The sequence below is a fragment of the Neopelma chrysocephalum genome, unplaced genomic scaffold, assembly GCF_003984885.1.
Source record: "Neopelma chrysocephalum unplaced genomic scaffold, ASM398488v2 Primary Assembly neopelma1_24, whole genome shotgun sequence".
NCBI classification, from domain to species: domain Eukaryota; kingdom Metazoa; phylum Chordata; class Aves; order Passeriformes; family Pipridae; genus Neopelma; species Neopelma chrysocephalum.
Genome location: NW_020897693.1, coordinates 35,509,012 through 35,531,316, shown reverse-complemented (window position 1 = coordinate 35,531,316; position 22,305 = coordinate 35,509,012). Strand labels below are relative to the sequence as shown.

At 42.2% G+C, this 22,305-nt stretch overlaps 1 protein-coding gene across 22 annotated transcripts in view; it reads right to left on the bottom strand.

The window, feature by feature from the left end:
• The window catches only part of NRXN3 (neurexin 3), a 1,019,488-nt gene that overhangs the window by 807,165 nt on the left and 190,018 nt on the right, over positions 1-22,305 (bottom strand). Inside the window, exon 1 of one of the 22 annotated variants that reach the window (XM_027672810.1) lies at positions 7,448-7,467. The exons of the other annotated variants lie outside the window; for them this stretch is intronic. The gene's annotated coding sequence lies outside the window, so the exon portion shown is untranslated. Of the gene's footprint in view, positions 1-7,447; positions 7,468-22,305 lie in introns of those variants that run through there. 22 annotated transcript variants of the gene reach the window in all.

The window sequence follows — 22,305 nt, the reverse complement described above, 5'->3', positions numbered from 1 at the left end:
AAGATCTTGTTTTCTTCTTGTCATCCTGGGCTTTTTTCCCCTTTCTCCCTTAGAGCAGTCACATTTACTAAGGTCTCATGAACTGCTGTGCTGCGGGTGCGTGTGATTAATTATACTGTTAGCCTTCATTAAGTCAGGGGATTGGCATTCCGGCAGAGAGGCAGCAGGATCAGAAGGAGAAGCTATTGAGAGCCAGCAGGATCTGCGTCCCGCGGTTTGTGTGTATGTTGGGCATGTGAGGCTTTTGTCCTCAAAAATAGCAATATTTAAGTGGGTTTTGCATTCTTTGACAAACCGCAGAGCTCCATCCTCACTACACGAGGCTCAGTTAAAAAAAAAACAAACAACAAAACAAACAAACACCAAAACAACCACACAAACACGAGGTCCTGGAACATTTTACCACCCCAAACAGCTTGCTGCTCTAAGCCTGCTTGGTTTTGTGCAGCGGAGACTTGAATAAGATCTGTGTACTGACCATGGCTTTGGTCCTCATGCTGCTTTAGAATGTTAAACTATTCCCAGAAGGTGCAGACTGCTTTCCTTCAGGATCACCAAATACACTTAAAATGCTTCTGTTCCTTGCTTCCCAGAAATAATGCTTGGTCATTCAAGAGCCTGGGGAAGGGGGCATTATGGGAGGCATAAGAGACTGTTTTGTTTATTGCATGGAATTAGCCTCTTCCACAAAAGGATATGGGACGTGTTCTCTGATGCTCAAAGAGAAAACTCCGTTTCTACTCAAATTGCACATATTCATCTCAGCTGTTTCTACCGGCTTGATCTTAACCCATAACTGAGACTCAGTTTTAAACACTTTATAGGATATGATAATTGCAGCCTAAAATCTCCAAAATTCTGCTAATAACTCTTTACTCTGCACAACTGAAAAGCATAGTTCTTAGAAGTTATGACATGTTCCCCATTTTCTTTGGAAGGGTTCACTACAGATGTTGTTGGAATTTCTCCTCAAAAGCTCTCCAGCTCAAAACACAGAAATTCAGTTTTTGACATGATGATATTGTGTTTTACTAGTGGTTGATGACATCTCTGCAAGAGATTTTGAATTTGGGAAATAGGGTAGTTTGGCCACTCTAGTTATATTGTGTGGTTTAATAAACAGAAAAGTCTAAAATAAACCAATTTTCTCCAAATCTGTAATTCTTGTTTTAGTCACCACTGAAAAAATCAAATCCCAAATGATCCATCACACTTACAGCTCATTCTTTGCAATTTCAAATCTCCAAAATTTGGTTTACTGCAAATGTAAATTTTGTTATATTGCAGAAACAACTAGGAGTGCCACAGTTCCCATTGCCAGTGCTGTAGCATCCAGGTGACTAAAGGCAATACCCAAATCGTATTTTATTTAATGTAATTTGATGTAAATTAATTTACATCAGACTAGCCTAAAGGACCCCAGAAAAAGCAGAATCTATTGACCCCATTTGGGCAAGAGGATACCACATAGCTCTCTGGGGAAGGGACAAAAGTGACTCAACATGGGGAGCTTCGACAGATTGTTTGAGAGACAGAGAGATCAGATAAAAGTCCAATAGAGCAGATGCTGTAAGAGGATTAGAGCAAGCGGATTGGAAGCCTTGAGAATACAAAGATCATCAGACTCACAGTTCCTGCTTAAACATAATCAGAAACAAGTATCCCAACTTCCCCTCACAGCAAACAATACTCCACGTCCTTATTTGCTCTCTCCTTCCTCTTCTCTTTCTCAGTATCTCTCACAATCGTTTTATGTTCCCAAGAGGTGCTTAATGTCACATGATGAACCAGCATGAAGTCAAGGAGAAGAAGTTTGTACAAACGTGGCAGGATCCTTTTAGGCTAGAAGCAGCAGGACTATGGAACTGGCCAAGGACATACCAAAAACCTCAGGTCCTGATAAAAGTTGATCTCAGGTAGGTGGCAAGAAGAAGTGTCAGAGAGAATGCAAGTCCCAAATGGCTGAGGCTAAGAACATAAATGATTTTCCAAACATACTACTGTTCAAAAACCTGCTGTTCACATGACAGCTTCACCTGTTTGTTATGCTACTTTCACCTCTCTTTTAAGTAATTTAGAGATGGCTGAAGAGCCCTCCAGCACGTACTGAAGAACCTGCAAGTTACACAATACTGTTTTTTATTCCCCTACCTCGAATCTGTCCAGTCTGGGCTGTACTGAAAGCATTTAGCCACAGGATTTTTCCAGTTATCTTCTAAGTGGGTTACAGCTATAAGTGTTGGGAAAAGATCACTACGCACTGAGCGCCAGCACTAGGAAGCTCTGAAATGTATCCACAAAGTATGCATGTTTGACATTTGCTTAACTTGTCAATATAAGCCCACAGGCACCCAAAATCACAGCAAGAAATATCATGCTATTCATAGGACCAGCCACCTTATGGAAAGCACAGAGTTTAAGTGAACAACTGTGTATATGCTATAGGCTGAAATAAACAATCTTTTCCAAACAATTATGAATCAACTCATAACAAAGTTTGTACGTAATTCATGTCCTGTAAAAACCTCTGAATTAATCAAATAATTTGAAGCACTATATAAATCCACCCAATTCCACACAGAGTAAATCATGTCACCAACAGTTTTACAGGGTCTACAAAAAAAAAAAAAAAACACAGAAGTGCTGGTTGTTGAAATGAATCATGAAGTCAACCTACACTGGCTCCATGAACATAAATATATAAATGCACATGGATGGCAAATCACCTCCAGCTAATGTCACAGGTAGAAAACCTCCTACATAGTAAGCCATAGGCTCTGGAATGGAAAATTTCCATCTTCACTTGCATTTTGACACACCATACTTAGCTCTGCATATTGCCTCTGAACTTCTTATGACTTCTCCTTATGCTTTCCAAACTGATCTGCAGTTCAGGTCACATATGGTCCTTCTCATGGTGTATCCTCCAGGCCGTTGTCTATCCACCTTCTCTCCTAAAGCCTGTTTCTTTTGTGCTTTTTGAGTGTAAGCAAATACAAGTAGATCATTGTTTCCATGTTCAGTAGAAGTTATAAATCACCACGAACCCTTTCTTGTGGATGGTGAACTTCAGTGCTAAATGCAAAAAGTGGCTTTGCCCAGAATCAGCAGGAAGAGCCACCTAATCCCTGGACTTCCTGTAGAATGCATCCCCAGATTTAGTCTCCCCAAATTGACTCTGAGAACATAACTATTACTCCCAGTAAATGAAATCCAAGTACTGGGCTGTGAGAAGGAGGAGGAAAGAAAGGAAAGGGAAACTCTGCCTGACATAAATGATTCTATCCAGAACTTCAATTATATTGATTGATATAAGTTTTCCAGCAATGAGGAAAAGTGCCATGTACCTTCCCCAGCCTTGTTTAGACTCTAAATAGCAGAGTAAACCAGTAATACGAGGGAAGCAATAAATCTCAGTTTCAACTGTGCAGAGATATTAGAAAGGAAGGATTCAATCCCCTAGCTTCACAGTTCCTTCTCCTCTTCTGTTCCTGCTCCAAGGTCAGAACCCTAGTTATTTCACCACACACACATATACTCTTTTCACCCTTACTTTGTAAGAGCAATGCTTGTGGTATGGAGTGACAGGCTGCAACACCCAAGGACTCTAAACAAGTGGCATAAGGAAAAGCACAGGACAGCCACCATTGCTCCAAGAGAAGCCTCTGCCCTAAGGAGACAACTGCTTAGGGACTTTCCCATCTGTCCATTTCCAGATTTCTCCACAGACTGCATCTAGACAGGCCAGAGGAACTATGGCTGATATTAGAGAAAAGGGTGATTATACACTAGCGCGACTCTGAAGGCAAAACACACATCAGGTGGTCTCTGCAATCAGCAGGTTTGGCCCAGGCCAATCTCTTATAGGAAGGAATTCAACTGTGTACCACAATGATTCAAAACATACATATGTCACCTCAGCTCTGCACATCACTTCTGCTTACTCACCTCTTCACTACAGCTGCTGCTGTTTGGCCTTTGCCCATAGAATAAAGAATAACCAGGTGCCATGGTTTACCTCGATCAGCCCCAGTGACCTGTTAGGTTCTCTTTTCAGTCCCAGCAGCGGGGTTGTGTGGCTGCATGCCTGCAAATCCTGGCTAGCTTCCCCCTCCAATCCCTCATGCCAGCCCACAGTGAATTTGCCATGACAGGCTTGACACCTGGCTGGAGGCAGGAGAAATCCTGTCCATTACAAATAAGCCCTCAGCCAGAAACACGCTTCTCTTCCAGCACACTGAGAAAGAAGGAGAGAAGACCCAATCCCTGCTACTCGTGTACATGTGCCCCCTCCCTAAGATGACTCAATTTTCTTGCTAACCATGACACTGCCATGCACAGCAGAAACACCCATACAGCATTCCAAGGGCTGGCCAAAACAGCAGTGTTACTGCCACAAATTGGAGACTGACAACAGGGAAGATTCCACTGCTCTAACTCTTACAGCAACTGAATGGAGAGGATTTAAGTAGCCACTGCAGCCTTGTCCCAGTCTCTCATTCTGATGAAAAAAAGTACAGAACAGGGAAATAAAGGGAAAGAAAGAGAAGAACATCAACTAGATAGAGCAGCAAAAACTGGATGCAGTGGAAGTAAATTCAGCTCTCTTGTTGGGATATAAAATAGTTACCCCTAACTACTGAAGAAGTTATTCCTTCCAATGCAAAAATACAAATTTAAGGCATTTTTCCTTTAAAAATGAAAACTGTGTTAAAAGCAGAGGCAAGCAGCAGTATTTTACAAGGCAGGTGTGCCATGATGCTCTCAACATAAAACTACAATAGTCAATGTAAGCAGAATTTCTGAAGATATGTCTTGGTAGGGCAGTTGATGAGGGACCAATTAGAGGAAAGTAACTGAGATCAGCACAGCAAAAGGCCATTTTGTTTTGAACTTAGAACTCTGCAAACTGCTTTGCTAATGTACCCAAACCTGACCCAATCTTTGAGCCTTTGATAATTAAGCTCTCTCCTGCATCCCTCAATCTTGAACTTAACCATCCCTGCTATTAATGTAGTTCAGACACCTGAAACATCTGCCAACTGCTCAACAACACAGCAATGTGTAAAACATCACAAGTGCAAGCTTGCATTTAATGAACTAATATTTGGCGTATGAAGCCCAGCACCTCAGAAATTAAGTAGTGCCTTAGCTTATCTACATCTCTGCTGATAATCTGCTTTATGTTCTCCAGGAAGCTTTTCTTTTTCTGAATGGAAAGGAAAAGAATTTATTTTTTTTTTAATTAAAAAAAAAAAGACAAAGGAAGTAAAAAGAAAATAGAGAAAAAAATAGAAAGGAAAAATAAAATTAAAAAGAACAATGCATTTGACAGGGGGATATCATTGCTGAACTTCACTATCTTAGAAGAGAGAATGAGACAGCAATTGGCAAACACAGGAAAACAGCCAGTCACTTTGATAATAAGAACGTTGTCTCCAATGACCTGCTATGATGAAAGGGAAGTATTCCTGAGACTCATGTGAACTCATCTGCTTTTAACCACGGTGGCAGGAGCTGTGCTGACAGACTCCCATCTGCTGGTAGATCAGATACCACAGAATACACATTGAAAAAAACCACAGTATTAGGAGAAAGTTATATATGTGGGTATGTATAGACAGATCTCATCTAAGGCTGGCAAGCACACTAGGGATTCCCCAGGAAATTCTCATCCATCCCTAGTACTATTACTTGGCAGTTGTCAGATAGAGGGCTTATTTACAGCTCGAGGGGAGGACTTCAACGAACAGCTCTAAATAACTTAGTGAACCATGAACGATTCTTCTAAGTAAGACCCCCAGAATCTATCCTGAAACCTAGGCAATAATAATACCTGAACTTTCCTACAGAAATTTTTTGTTGTTCCATTACTCACAGGGGAGTGAAATGGTTGCAACTTTATCAGCCTGCTGCTGAACTGTCCTTCCATAAGTAGTTCTTATCTACAGAGTCTCTCCACCATCAGTAGTTAAGTCTCTTAGTACCCTGCAGCCTTCATTCACATCAGTCAGGTTAATAAACCCCTTCAGAGTACAGCCCCAAGTCTTTTTTGATAGCTTCCTCTGAGGCATGATGTACACATAAGCTCTAAAGATTTTCCACAGGAGACCATGATGGGAGATAGCCTTCCAGAGAATGAAGGATTCTTTATTGCCTTGTTAAAGACAGAAATCTTTAGCTGCAATTTACTGAACAGTAAGACATGCAAGAAATAAAATTTGTCCAAACACAACAAACAGCAAATGACCCAATCTGGGCACCTATCAAGGGAAAAAAAGATTTCAGCTCAACAGCTGTCACGGAAGGACAGGAGTTATTACTGCCGATGAAAAGCAACCACATCCTAAAAGAAAATACATCCTATGCAGAGGTACCAGGAGAGAGAGAAGGACATGAGAACAACATAGGGACAAGTATTCCTTTGGCATGAGCACAGACAGACCTGTAACAGGCTACAAATTACATGGTAGTTGTGTATGAGAACATGATCTTACAAACTCCAATCTTTGACAAAATCCCTACTAGATCCCACAGTCTCTTTTATCATTCTGCTTGGTAGTTTGTACTGAACTGAACCAGCAGAATTCAGTCTACAGGGCACAGAAGGGTAAAGTAGGAACTCAAATCTGTTCCTGCAGATCTGCTGGGAGATCTGGATAAGCCATTTCCTCTTCTTGTGCCTGGGTTTCACTGCACACAGAGCAGGCTCACAACACATTTTTATGAAGCATTTTTTTATCACAGCAAAGTAAGTCTCTTATTCCTTAGAGTGTTAAGAAGTATGACACTTCCCAGTTTTCATATCAAATGAGACCCTTTTCAGGCTTTTTATTACCTAGTTTGTGAGCAGCAAAAGCAAAATAAATGTAGCAAACACTTGGCTTGCCCTCTCTATACAGAAGAACAAAATCAAAAACTCGCATGAAAATTCCCTCTTCATCAAAACAATCCTGCATCTTTCCTGGGATTTCGTCACTGTGTGTTGGGTCATGTGGCAACAGTCACAGAAAGCAGGAGCTGAGGTTTTTCACAAGCCATGGCTCAGCATGATTGTGCTTCAGGGAAGCACTGGAGGGCCCAGGCAGCTGTGAACAAACCTGGTCTTATCCGAGAGGGGGCACTGGTAACACACATCACCCAAATCTTCAGGCTACCAAGCACCAAAATGACTGAAAACTAATATTAAATTAAAATAATAATGTATATTGTCTCGGTGTTCTAGCAATTTGATGATGTAAAATTAAATGCTGCATTCTCCTAAACTAATATAGGTAAGCCCTCTGCACTTCTGTAGAATGACATGTATTCCCTGGCAAGGGATATGTAAAAGCTACCAGGTACCAGTGTTTGGCCAGCAGCGAGCAGACAGAGCAGTTTGCTAAACACAGATATTATAGATGCTGCCCACAGAGGCACTTCAAGAAACTCTGTACAGGTTCCTTACCAGCATGCAGCAATGCAAAGCTTTTCTGTACCCTCTTCTGTAGCCAAATCAAACAGCCTGCACAGGACATCACTCTGAGCACTGAGACTTCTAAAACTGAAATATCAGAAAAAGAAACTCGGACACAGCAAGTACATTCACTGAGGGACCATGATGAGATTTCACCTTGTAGAGCAATGTATCTCAGTGTGTTTTCACTGAATACACTCAGCCTCTGGTTCTTTCTCTGGACTCCTCCCTTGACCCTCATCCCTTACAGCTATGGGCTGTGACAAGCGAAATAAGTATAAGGCCCAGTGAACACCTACAAGGCAGACTTCCAAGAGATAAAATACCAAACATGCATGTTTGCAAAAAATATACGTTCTAGAATTTGAGAATACAGACTTCTACCTGTAAGTTGTAGTTAATCTTGGACACCTTTCTAGGTTAAACTCTGTGGAGTTTATTCTCCCATCTGTCTCCTTTCTTTTCTTGAAGCCCAAAGCCACTTGGGTCAGAATCATTTTGTTGCCCCCCCACTGCAGACTGGAACTTTTGGGTTTGGCCTGCATAGAAAACAGCTCTCATCCCAGTGCTAGAAACGTAGGGGGTTTTTTTCAGATCTTACACTAGGCTAGTGGTGACTTGGAAGTGCTCATAATCCATGCAGCAACTCAAGTTTAAGCTACATAAGTCCAGTGTTAGTTCTTCCAAGAGATTGTGACATTTCATTCTAAAGTACCTGACAAGGTCCCAAAAGCATAGCTGCTGTAGAAGATAACATTCAGGAGACTCATCAGTTTTCACTGCTCTCAGCAGCTCTCAAACTTGTCCACTGAGGACCTGTTTCATCCTGAGCCTATGACTCAGTCCAAGGAGCCCCACTTGCCAAATCCCACAATAACCAGCTCTAAGTTTCTCTCTTTCTTGAGAATAAGTACAACTCCTCACATAGCTTGAGCTACCAACATTTAAAAAATGCACTGGTTGTACAGCAACAAACATGCTGCCATTCAGGACCTCAAATCTGGGTACCCTGGCCAGTCATCACGCCTGTCAGAGGTAGGGCTGGCTTCTCCCGGCTCTGTGTGCCCAAGGCCCAAGAGAGGAGGGAAAGGAGATAATGCATTACCTGCCCGCAGCTTCAGGTTTGCAACACAGGTGGGCAGTTTTGGTTTCGCCCAGTAGAGGGCAATACTAACACAGGAAAGAAAAAGTAAATCGCAGCATTTCTTGCGATAAAATAAAGCAGCAAAGGAATTCAAGATCCTGATCTTACATCTGTGAGCACAGAACAAAGGACTTGGATAGTCCGTTCCATCTCAGTGTTCATTCCATCAAAAATTCTTCCTCGATTGGCCCTGTTTAGTGGAACGTTGCCCTGCACTAAATTTTAGGATGTTTAAGTAAGATTTTTACTGTTCTGATTAAAACAGAGAAGAGATGGTCTTTTTTGGTCATAGCAGAAATAAAACCAAACCTTTTCTGTTGTTCATTAATAAAGAAACCCTCCTATCCCACCTGAATTTAGTCTGCATATGTGATAAGACCCAAAAGATCAATGCTTTATCATTCTCCCCAAACTAGACTGTTTGATACTGACCATTTCCTATAGACAAAGAGATAAAATGTACCAGCATTCAATCGTAAATGTAATGGAGTTGCCTCATGCTTGTTAGGACCTGAAATTAACTTTCCATGAGCAAAGCTGCCACACACATACTCATCACACATTTCTAAAGCCTGTGACAGTACTGTCACAAATTGTGCTCTGATAGCATCCTTCCACACCAAGTTTCAGATATTAAATCCATGTATTTTTAAAAAATACTTTTTTCCCTGTTTTATAAATAAAAATCTCTGCTTCTATAACTGTTCCATCCCATGACTTCAAAATAATTTAGAAACATGAGTGAAGTCTCACAATCAATTATTGCTTTTCTTACACTCCAGCAAACGCCCATCTTTAGAGACTGGAAAGTTGAGGTACGTGACATGACAGTGGGTCTCCCCAAGGTCATACATATATCTGCAATGGAACAAAGATGAGAACGTTTTCTCTAGTTCCAGTCTTGTATTTTAACCATTTACCCATAGTGGTAATCATGCTTACTGGCAAAAACTACTTTAGTTTCTTCTCTGAAGTTATCCATTGTCTTCAGATGATGGAGCTGAGAGATGGAGAGAAACTGTTTTCCTGTTCACAGTGTTTTGCTATTATGTTTATTTGCTTATAAACAAGATATTTTCTACTCTATTGTTCATTTTATTTACTTTTTCTTCCTCCTCAGCAAAAACACCCAGAACTATCTTTCCAGACTCTTTTAAAAATGAAATAATCTTGTCCATAAGTACTTGTCAAGCCAAGTCCCACTACGACTTAAAAAATAGCATATTACATATTACAAATATAGCATATTGCATTTATTAAAAAATAGCATATTACACACAGCTCAGTGCTAGCCAAGACTAATGTACTGAAATCAGTGTAGAAAGGGCTGTTAAAACCAGAAAGAAACATAACTTTTGCGCCTAGGGAAACATACTGGTGAATTTGTAGATCTTGGCCCAAATTTCTAAATGGATGCTTAGGTGCCTAGCTTCCTTGGACCTATCTGGGAGTTCCAAGGCGTGGTAAAAGTCAGATGACACACCTCTTTGTGGATATGAGGCTTACTTCCTCCTCCCTCTCCGTTGCAGACAGGCAGGGCCAATTCCACAGCACCTTCACAAGTGTGCTCTCAGTCTATCTGCTCTATGTAATGGTGACTCTTTAAAATTATGGCCATGTTTATGGTCACAATTTTCTTCTAAGTCAGAAAACAGAAATTAATTTAGGCACAGGTTAGGTATAGTCATGCACTGGATAGAACACACCGTCATGACAAAGCCTGTTGTACACAGACACAGAGCCACTGCACTTCCCAGTCATATAACAGTGACAGACTATTTACCATTATTCCCTGCATCAAGACTGAAAAAGAACAATTTCACCACCTGTTGCCATGGATGATTTTGAAGTTACTGTCACAAAGCACAAAACCAAAGGATCCTAAATGCCTAGGAACAAGGAGGTCTGGATTGTGTCCCATGACTCATAGCTACCCCAAAATGCTTGCCTTGACTTGTCACCTTGACTTCTATGTCTCACTTTCAAAATGAGGATAATGACAAAACCACTTCCTTAGCAGTGACACTCAGACTTTGAAATACTCCAGTTTACTACTGGTGAAATAACATTATGGAAATATGATATAACATCATGGTACTTAGTGCCATCATCTCAGTTGACACGGTGATATTCAGTCATTGGTTGGACTTGATGATCTCAGAGGTCATTTCCAATTTAATTGATTCTGTGATTATGCTATCAGAGAGCAGCAAGGACAGGATATATAGCTGTCAGAGTCAGAAGTGACCACTAAGCCAGTTAAGCCACTTTCTTTTAAGGTTTGACATAAGATTTTAGGGCATAGCCACTAAAGTGCTGGAAAATTTTCTGACCACTAATACCCCTGAATCTTGCCACCCTACCCCTGTGGCCAACACTTTGCCTCTAGAAGGGATTTAGTGACAGTATTTGCTTGCTTGAGCATGACAGGTTTGTTTATAACAAAAATAGCTGCTAATTTAAATGAGGTATATTCCTCCTACCACATGAAAGAGAATCAACCTGTGGCATCAGCACTTTCCCTGACAGCAAATTAAAGTTCCCTAAGTAAGGCTATAAGGATGGGGTAATTGTGTTGTCCTGTGTAAGATGCTGTGAGACGGCAGCAAGTCTGTGCACTGTTGAGGAAGGGACGGGAGCTGGACTGGAGAAAGAAGTCTCTCTGACCCTCTCCAAGCTGACATGCTTGGTGACTGTCACCACATGAGATGGTCCCCAATTCAGATTATCCTCATTGTCACCCTGCTGCACCATAAAGCTGTTAATAACCAAAGAAATAGCTGTAAGTTGGAAAAGAGGCTCAGTCTGAGACCTGGAAAACATCATACAGTGTATATGGGGCAGCTTCTATACCACTCACGAAAGCAAGCAATCCTAAAGCTAAGTAAGGTGATTGCAGATATCAAGCAGTCAGGAAGCTTTCTGCATGCAGTTCTGCAAATGCATCTTGATTCAAAGACAGAGTCCATCAACCAACCCCACGCGGGCATAGGCACCCTTCCTTCATATAGCATGGATCTTAGAAATGAAGCAGTCACTCACCATCTCAGAGCTGCATCTCCACACAATCCAGAAACTCTGACCCTGCTCTACAGTCTTGGACCTTTCCCCTCCCTGCCCACCCACCCTGGCCCAGCTCAGTGTCGTGGCCCACCCACCCTGGCCCAGCCCACCTCAGGACACAGCCAGTACTACCTCCAGAAACCTGACCACCATGCAGCACCCAACATCCCCTTCCCTACCCTCTTGGCCTGGGCCATCACGCCTTAGCAAGGCAGCCCAACTCAGCCTCCTATCCAGCACATTCCACCAGCAAAAGAAACTTCACTCCAGACATCTGCTGCAGCAGGGAAATTTGAGGGCTCTATTACAACAGGGCATTTCTATGAACAACTCACACATACAGTATGATCTTGTTTTCATTTGGGTTTTCCCCTCTCTCTGTATGAGACATTTCCTTACAAACCCATGATCATTTCCTAAACAAATACTACCATGTTTTTAAGCCAAACTGGTTTCTAATTCTCTTGTCTCCCTAAACATACTGAGGCCTTTATCTACATAATATATGCATATTTAATAACTACTTTGAAAACTGCTCCAAATTTCATTGCTTCAAGACAGATCATGCAGTTTGTGCAAAACCCAATGCAAAGACTCACATTAATCAGACTCACATTTCAGAAGCCCAGATTCACAAGTTGCCAGGGCCTTACCAGGACAACCTAATGCTAACTATAAAAATCAGCTAGAAAACCATGTTCTGAGTTTAAAGTGTAGAATATATCTAAAATCATAGCAGTATCTCATTCTGCAAGCTTCTCTGAGTTTGCATTAAAGAAGCAACTACATTTACACACACATACCCAGATATAAATAATGTAAGTGCTGGATATACTGCCTTAACTTAGGATGCTAAGGCAGAACAATACCTTGAAATACTACAGAAAATAGATCAACAGCTGAATGAACCTGGAACAAAGGACAGGTGTCCACAGCTAATAAAATGCAGACCTTAAACAAATATTGTGAAAGGCCCTTTGTGTAGCTTTTGTATTTTAGCGTTCACTCTAAATTGTCTATAAGGCCAAGAGGGACAAATGGTAGACTATACTTAAGAAGCATGATTTATCTCCCTTTTAATTTTTAATTTCCTAGTAAAAGTGACAGTGTTATTGCTAGAAATTCACTTGCTCAGGGGCATTTTTATAGTCTCCAGCTTTGCATGAATTCTCCCTAGAGATCTCAAGTTCCCCTGACTCTCATCTAGTAAACATCTGACTAAACTGCCTATTTAGACAATAATGCCCTCCAGCAAGAGGGGAAAACATGGTTCTGTTCCTCTGCTGTCTTCTCCCTCTACCCTCCCCAGTCCCCAACACAGTACAGACAAAACTGCAACAGCCGCCTGTTTGGGGTGAAGCCTGCTTAAATGGGAATGTCACAACTGTTTCCTAATGTTTTAGGCTACTGTCTTTCCTTCCTGTCTGGCTAGTAAGGACAAACCAGACCACTGCAGGGTTAACCATTTATCTCCCATAGCCCAACACACATTCTACAAACTGGCAAATTCAAAGCCCTCTAAAGGGGACTGGAGATGACACAGCAAGAGACAAATACCAAACATGCCCCGAAAACACAGAAACCAACTCTGCATTCCCAGCATTAAATATTCTCTGGCAAACCCAGCCTCACACACAAAAAGGATTCCTGCTGGCCTCTCATCTGCCAGGGCTTATGTATCAGCACGGGAACCCAGCAGGAAAGAGTCGGTAGGTCTCTCCCCATCTTTTACCCTCCTGCAAAAATAATACTTCTCCAAAGGACAGAGTATTTTCAAGAGGAGAGAAAACCCTTGCAGAAGTGAGGACAACAGCACTGACTTTTCCACAGCTCTGTAGCTGTGCATGGGGATTTACCTGCCAGCAATTCAAGCATTTGCATCCCAAACCACACTTACCATTACCATTCCTGAGCAACCTGGTATTGGGTGCATTCCCTCTCTGCAGGTATGCACTTTTCTTCCCCTTCCTGAGAGAACTGCTCCCACCGAGAAGCTTCAAACAGAAAGCTTTGGAATTCAAATTTTTTTTTTCTCTGCCCTACCTTGCTGAAGACCATCCAGGATTTACAATTCTGAGGCCGAATTCTTCTCTCTAAAGTAACAGCAGTAAGGGTAAAGGAGCAAGACCCACGAAAATAAGCCCAGAATCTAGCCACTAGCTTTCTGTGTCCTGGATCAGCCAGGGACTTGAATGCTGCATGGAGAGTTGCTTTGCTCAAGGGAAAGAAAAGAGTGTGCTTCATGCAGCAGGAGAATCTCTGGCTGGTAGTCTCCAAAACAAACAGCACTGAGGATGAAAGAACTGTGCCCTTTACACTGCTCTTGCAGTACACATTTGCTATAATCTTCCCAACACACACTTCTACTAAGCTCCACAAAAAGAAAAGCACTTAAGACATTTCAAATTTAACAAAGCAGTATGCATATGCATTATGGTGCAGCAATGTGGAACAGAACTGGCAGTGAAACAGACTTACTGAATCGGTTATTTTATATCTGATTTCAATTATTCTGCTATACAAGGAGGTGAAGGTCACAGAACAATTTAGTGGCAGGGCTGCAGATCACTCCCAGGTGACTGACAAAGCCCTCCTCCCCTCCAGCCCTGGCCTATCTTTTAACTACCAAAGAGCACAAGAGTCTCTTATCAGCAAGTGACAGATGCAAGTGGGTCTCTGGGATGGAAAAAAAAAAATAGATAAAAAGAGGGTCCCCCAGGTTCTGAGGAGGATGACAGGTTGCTGGGGATATCACTTTTCACTATCTACTATCCTTATTTTTCATTAGATTACACAGACCAAACATACTTGGCTATTAAAGCAAAAAGGCATCAAGGGACCCAAAAAAGACAAATTAATTCCTGATTTATAAACAGAAAATGTAATAACCATAACGGGAAATCAGCATATTGCTCATGTACTAAATGATCATTTCATAGACAAAACTGGGAATAAATCCAGGAATAAAGAATAAAAGCAGAAGGGCTGTGGTTGTAGTGCTGGAGGTCTAATTCACAAAGGAATAGTATGGAGAGTACTATTAATTCATTTGTCTGGAGGAATAACGCTATCACTGGAAAACATAGTATCTGGACTCACTGTATAGCAGGTCTAACCCAGGCCAAAGGTTTTCACAATCTTAATATCCACAAGAATTTTCTATGTATGTACATATACTTAAGTATGAGTACACAAGTGCATAATGTTTTTCATCTCTCACAGCATCTTCTGTTTCTGTAGTCCTCCATTCTCTCACATCTCCACTGGTGAATCAGACTCCTGTTTGCAGCCTTCTGTTATCCCATGCTAAATTTCCTGCACAGATCTACTACAGGGACCGTGCAATGCTACACTGAGTGTTGAGCTATGGTGAACTCATCTCACCTGTGGTCCAACTTAGATAGAACTGAGTGCCAGGTGAGATGCACAGGGATCTGGGAAAAGCAGTTAGCTCTTACAGGACTGAATTCTGGAAGTTGTGACTGAAATGAGAAAAAGCTCAGGGCTAAGGAAACAGGAACTGAAGCAGTCTGACTTCAGTCAGCCAGGGAAAGGCTGTCACACAGTAAGGATATTGAACAGTACCAGTCCCAATACAGAGCCCCAAGGGTCACCACTTGTTACTGATCTGCATTTGGACATTGAGATCTTGACTGCAACCCTTTGGGTGCAGTCATCCAGCCAATTCCTTATCCATTCAACAGTCCATCCATCAAATCCATATTTACTGCTTCAATCACTAAAAAACTTCTATAGATAAACCAGGAAAAAATGGCAATTAAAAATGGTACAAAACCCTGATTAATATCTCATATTTGAAAATAATTTAGAACTGGCATAGCTGAGTAGGTAAGATTCATTTGGGCCACATCTATAATGATCTCGCCTCCTCCTCTTTCTTACAAAGACATTAAAACTACAGGGTTACAAAGCGTCAAGGGTAATCCACCTGGGTATTGACTCTACCTCTGCTCTCTTCTCTCTAGGTCCTCTCAATAGCCCTTAATCCCCCATTCAGGATCCACAACCTGTCCTCAGACCACAGCTCCAGCAGTGCTGAATGCAATTACTGTAATTGATGTAATGCTTTTGTTAAAACCACAGTATCAATAAACGGGAGTAAAACAAGCTGCTATGGAAGATGCAGGAAATTTATTAGAATGAATGCATGCAGTGGCTGGCATAATAACTGCTGATGGCCCATTCATAAATCACTGCTGGATTCTTTGGGAGACTTGTAACTCCCAGGCGGCTTCCCTCATAAAATTACAACAGTGTGAGGAAACAAATGACAGACTGCCGTTAAAACCAGAGAAAAACCTTTGCTATGCTAGTCGCAGCCTCAAAAGCTAACAAAAATCCATAAGCCTAAGCTACCAGGCTCAGAATCAGCTAAAAAACCATCATGAAATGTCAGACAACAAGCTCTCTCACCTTCTTTTCCACATGAACAGGAAGTCACGCCTCAGACTCACTCTGACCTCTCAAGGCCTGAAGTTTTAAGGGAGTCCAGCGACCCAGAAAGCAATCCTGTACCTATCAAATGTCATCCAGCACTTCAGAAGCACCCAGTCCCTGCAAAAATACTACACACCAGGCCAGCACATTAAGACTGCTGCACCTAGCACAGCAACCCAGGGCCACTAAAGGAGTTATGACAGCACCTGGCAGCCCTTTCAGTCCTGATGTCAATGTGACTGCATGCAGGCTGTGGCAAATGACCCAAAAGCTCAGCCAACCAGGTGAATGTCATCCTGCTTTCAAAGTGCCAGGCCCATCCGGAAGCAGGCCTGCACCATCTTGTCCTATGCTAACCCTGTGGCATGGCCAGCACAGTCTTTGCAGTAGCTCAGAAGCAGAAATGCTGCACTGTTTTGGCTGCCCCATGTTCTCCTCAGGGCAGTCACAATGGTCTTGTTACCTGCCTCTGTCCCCAGTACACTCTAGAATGGAGACATTAGGGTGGTGATGCCCTGGCCCATTCCCTCTGGCTTTCACAAACCACTGGGATCTGCAAGGTCCCTGACTACAAGATGCTGGTAACCAACTATCCCATGTCAATCACACAGATGAACTGTGAAACAGGGGCATCAATTTGGGCTCCTGTCTGAAGACCTGGAGTCCTTACCTGTTCTGCATCCCCTTTCTCCCATATCCATACCTCTGGCATCTAATTCATGTCTGTAGCGATAAGAGGGTAAGAAAAGAGGGTCTCACAGATAACAACTGTTCCATGTAAATTTATAATGGCAATAAACGTGTTTTATTTTTACGATGATTTATTAACGTGCTTATAAATGTATAGACTGGCCTGCGGCATCATTCCATTGTATTAGAGGTTGCTGCTGCTTGCAGCTGGGGGTGATAAATAGCACCTCCTATGCAAGAGACCTCTTGTTATGCAGTTTACCTTTTAGGGCACTTCACTGCTTTAGGACCAGGTGCATGCACTGCAGCCTCACAAGCTGTAACTGCTACATCTCACTTCAAAGCTTTCTCCTCTCCCTAGGGTACTACCAGAAATCTCTGTACAGTCCTGCTGCAGACTGATGCTATCAGGGCCAAATCTCCTTTCGATCTGTATTCACAAGCCAGTCTCTTTCTTAGGTGTTCATCTCACAAATTACCAGTCTGGCTGCCTGGCTCCATGAGGGCCATGCAAGTATTTCCAGTTGTGCAGCACTATACCACAAAATACTGGCTTACCCAGCAACACATGAACTCACTCAGGGCAGCTTGTTTCTCTAGCACGTGTTACAATAATACTACTATTTTGGCGCCTAAACTGCATCTTTAATTGAAGAACTTCAGAACGCTTTTTAACAGCATCATCCTCGCTTTCTTCATGTGAGGAAATAATTCACATAAATCCAAAAAAAAGGTAAGTCACAAAATAGGAATGAGAAGAAGTTTCTTTAGTTGCTCCACAGTCAGGATCTACTAGATTATCCCTTAGTATATCTCACAGCCAAGAAGGATGCATAGGTCAAGGTGCATACTCTGAAGATCTCACAGCATAAACTTAATCCCATTTTATAAACCATTATCCATGAAACTGAGGCACAAGAATGGCAACTCACTTGACTCAGGTCCCACAACTATTTAGTCAGAATCATTTAGTTTGCAAAAATCCCAAGGAAGATAAGTAACACCATTGTTGTCTTTGCTGTTACAAAAAAAAAAGTACCAATTAATAGTAAAAAGCTCAGGAATAGATACTAACTGCTGTGATTCCTGTTTAATCTCCCACCATATCCCTTATACAAGGGCCTTTTGTTGTTTTTGCAATTATTAAAATCATTTTTGTTTGGGGATCCGAGGTATGCAGGCCACTTTACCCAGAGATTTACACTTTCCATTAAGGCAAGAGCAATAGGCAACAGCCACAACAGAAATATCACAAAAAAGGACACAGTAAATCACGATGCATATTTATTGACAGGGGAAAAAAAAGTGTTGATGCCACAGGCTGCCTCCCACATGGTTAGTACCTGACAACATTCGCACATTGAGCACACGAGGTACACTCCTAAGTTACAGTGCATAACTCTGATCTGAAAACTGAGGCTCCAGAGGCAGTGGCTATAGATGCATATCATACAGCCCCAAGGATGCAATGAGTACTCAGTCAATAATAAATAACTGTAATAGATTTGATCAGGCTTGGAAGTGCTCACTCTTTAAAACTATCCCCACTTAACTTGAACTCTAATCCCTCCGGTTTGTTTTTCCCTTTCCTTCAATGATGCTTACTTTGATGTCAAAAGTGAAGAAATAAGGGCTTCCAGTACCACTGCCATCAAGGTAATAGATGTGATAGACCCAGGCTTACCACTGGCTAGCTTATTGATCAAAATTTGTCAGAAGTTGCTTTGGAAGGGCTGCAAGAGGCTTCAAACAGGGGAGGGGGTGGGGGGGGGGGAGAGAGAGAGAAAGTAAAACGTATTTCACTCCCAGAAGTGTATTTCAAATGACTGAAGGTCAATTATCCCAGCAATTTACAGCCAGTCTCAACAATTTGGCTTGATTAGAGAGTATAATACAATAGGGGAGTTCTCACTCAATCTCCCCACTTTCTCTTCCTCAGCACCAGGTTTGAGTGTCAGAAACAGCAGAAAATGCAGGGCGCCTATATACTGGAATAAAGCAGCAAAGAAGCATTTGTCAGTGGACCTTGGCAAGTGCAGACTTAGAAAATATATGCTCACTAGCAAGCATTGCAGAAGTGTTTAAAAGCTTGAAAGACCAGTTTGGTGACAAATCAGCAAACAGGATCCTTTAATCATCAAGAAGGTCATTTGATTGGTGGGGATTATCAGGTATTGGAGGAAGATACACAGAGATTTGGCAATTGGAAAGCAGATTTGTACAGAAAAATTGATAATTTTGCACAATCTGTTTTTCTCTCACCTTCTCCTTCTCTCCTTCTGCACCAGGAGGCCTGACAGAGCCACGATGTTTGCCTTCCTCAGGCCATGTCACCATTGGCAGAAAGCAGAGCTTTGATGCTTTTCAGTTCCAACCACACTGAGCCACACGCCCAGCCTGATACCATCTTAGCCACCAGTATCAGGTCTTTTCCAATTTTTCCTACTGACTAACTACTCTCAAGGCAGGTAGTAACAGTGGGTAACACATTCTGGATGGGTAAAGCAACACTGCCAAGCTATTCTCACCAGCAGCCAGATACACAGAAAGACTATGAGCTGGTATATTATTTGTGTGCAAGGTCACTCTAACTAGGTTGGTACCTTTCTGCTGCCCAGGCAAAGCTATCTCACACAGCCATGTCAACTTTAAAAAGGCCAAAACATGCCTATGGTTCAAGTGCTCTGTCTGCTGATTACTGCAAAATGTACACATATAATGTCTTTCAAACTGATAGGATTATTAACCTGTTAGACTGTACTTCTGCCTGCCCCTGTGTTAACAGAGGTGATGAGTATTTTCTGCTCATTCTTTCCTCTCATAGGTTATCAACTGCTCACTTCCTTGCTTCTCAGAGCACACAAGAACTACAAAGTCTTTCTGACCCAGAGCACACCAATGTTTGATTTCAAATTGTTTCAAGCTTCCATTCCCCCAAATGCACAAAGCTGTCTTCCTCCCACAGGGGAGCAGAAGGGTTTAAAGCCCACCCTCATTCTCCTTGATAGAGGCCATCCAGCCATGACCCTGGCTGAGTGGCAAATACATAGGAAGTGGATTATCAATAACTCTTTTTTCTACCTTCTTTCACCCTGTCTCTATACAACGTCAATGAGCTGGAAAATGAAAGGAATAATGCAGGTTTAAGAGGCCAATAATTAGGTCACAGCTGATCTCTGCTCAGATCAGCTGACAGCTGGTGCCTATCCTGCCTGAGCAAGCAGCAGGGCTTGCAGGACTCACAGGTTTAGGCCAGCCTCCTGTTCTCCCTCTACTCTACCTCTTTGTTCCCAGACTCCTGAAAAGCAAAAATCAGCAACCATAATGCAAATGTACTAAGTTTCCATCCACTGGAGTTTACAGGGAGAAATTACTGTGCTTGCTTTTGTCCTAAATTACTTTAAATCCTCTTTCCTGCTGCCTCACCATCACTGTGTCAGACCAGCACCACAGCCCAAGTTACTCCTCTGTGCTGTCCTCTTCCCCCCCAACTCCATCCTGCCCACCCCCAAACATAATCTCAATGTTTGCTTGTTTTAGCTTCCGTAATCCAGTTGTCTTGCAAATCTCCTCACCATAATCCTGCTTTTGTCTGTCAATACAATTTGTTTGCTGTAGGGAAGAAGGGAGGTGAAACGTTTCTTGGCATGGAGAAAGCTTTAGCTGCAGTATTTCAAGGCTCTACCCATTTTCAAACACATCCTGAGAGCATCTGAGAGGGAGGTCAGAGCCTCCAAGATGAAGAGGTTGCTGGGTCAAACCAGTGGCTACTGCACAGTTAACAGCATGGTAGCAAGGATGTGTTGTTGTATGTATTGCACACACTGGAGGGAGAGCAGGCAAAAAAAGCAAAGCAGAGAACAAGAAAGAAGCTCCACTTTCCTCTGTCAAAGGGTTTGCACTGTCAATTCTACCTGGGCAAAGCAGGAGTAGAAGCTGCAGCGTGGGGCACTGCTGTAGGCAGTGGCACACAAGGGATGAAAAAACAAAGCCTGTATCACTTGCACAATAATGCAGTGGTGATGGGCAGACAGACAAACTGGTAATTGATTGGTAGAAGCTGTGGCAATTTTGTGTGTTTGCATGAATAAAGAATCAGTTTAATCAGACTAATTCCTTCCAGTCAAAACACAACATGAGCTCCAGAACTCACAGCAAAACTCTGCTGCTCCAGCCAAGTTTCACACTAGAACAAAGCAGCTAAGAATTTCACCCAATTTGGATGCTAAACTGAGTCGGGCCAACCGCCCAGAAAACACTTCTGAATTCAGACAACAAGCAGCTGAAACAGAACAACAAATCGTGAGACTAAGAGATGATCATATGATTTGGGGTTTGTTTGCAAACATTTCAGAGAGAGATATAGTACCTGAGCAAGCTCCTCCTCGAGACTGCTAAAGTGGATAGGAAAAGAGGGGAATTCCAAGAGTGAAAGAAAATCACAAGCAATGCTTTCAAGAGATTAAGAAAAGTATCATTAACACCCCTTTCCTCATGTCAGTTCTCTACCTCAGGTCTCCTACCAGAAAAGGAAGTATTAAAGCACTGCATCCAGAATATCCCTCCCCCAGGGGAAGTCTGGCTCAAGCTCTTTGCGGAGAAAAGGGATTTTTGGATTTACAGTGGGCTAAGCTTGAGACTCAAGCACTTGGGATGCTCAAAGCATATTCAGACACTGTTCATCCTGCACTTCCCATTGCAGGCCTTAGTCTACAAAATGTTTTTGTTCTTTTTTTCCCCCCAAAGAGCATCATCTGGAAAAGTCCATTCTGTGTAGCACAATTCAAGTTAGTTTTCATTACCAGCTGTGTAACATTCGGATTTCAGTCTGTAAGGTTTGTTTGGAAAATTAAGGTTTAGGTCAATTAAGTATGGAATTCAACTTATTGGAGATTTTAAGGCAGAAGAAATGCTCAGAACCCATAAATCAAATAAACCATCAAAGACAGCAAGCAGTGTTAAAAAAATTCTGTATTCTTAATACAGCATGGAGGGGATTCCCAGACTAAACGTTGCTGATGCAGAAAGAATCTAGAAAAGGCAGTAAAGACTGTGGGAAAGGTATTTTATGAAGACATTTATAAACTTAAGTGGGCACAGTACAAGAGTGTATTCATGCTATGGGATGAGCCAAAACCAATGCTGCATAACCAGGGCTTTCACAAAGGGGCTGGGACTTTGAGGAAGGAATTACGTGCAGAGCTTAAGACAGCAGCTGGGACCCTAAGCAATTCCAGTAGAGCAGAAGTGGTCCCTTCCTCCACTATCAAGTAGATCAGGAACCTGTTATCCACCAGTTTATTCTAGAATATGTTGTGCTTTAGATCCATCAAAGAGCTCCTTCTTTAGCTCCAGCTAAAGATTAATATATTCACTCATATTCCTCTGATAACCTTCCCCACCAAGGCTTTCAGACATACCATAACTTTTATCAGCAACTTTATCCCACTTTCATCCACCTGTCCTCACCTACCCAGGGCTGAATTTGTGGCGT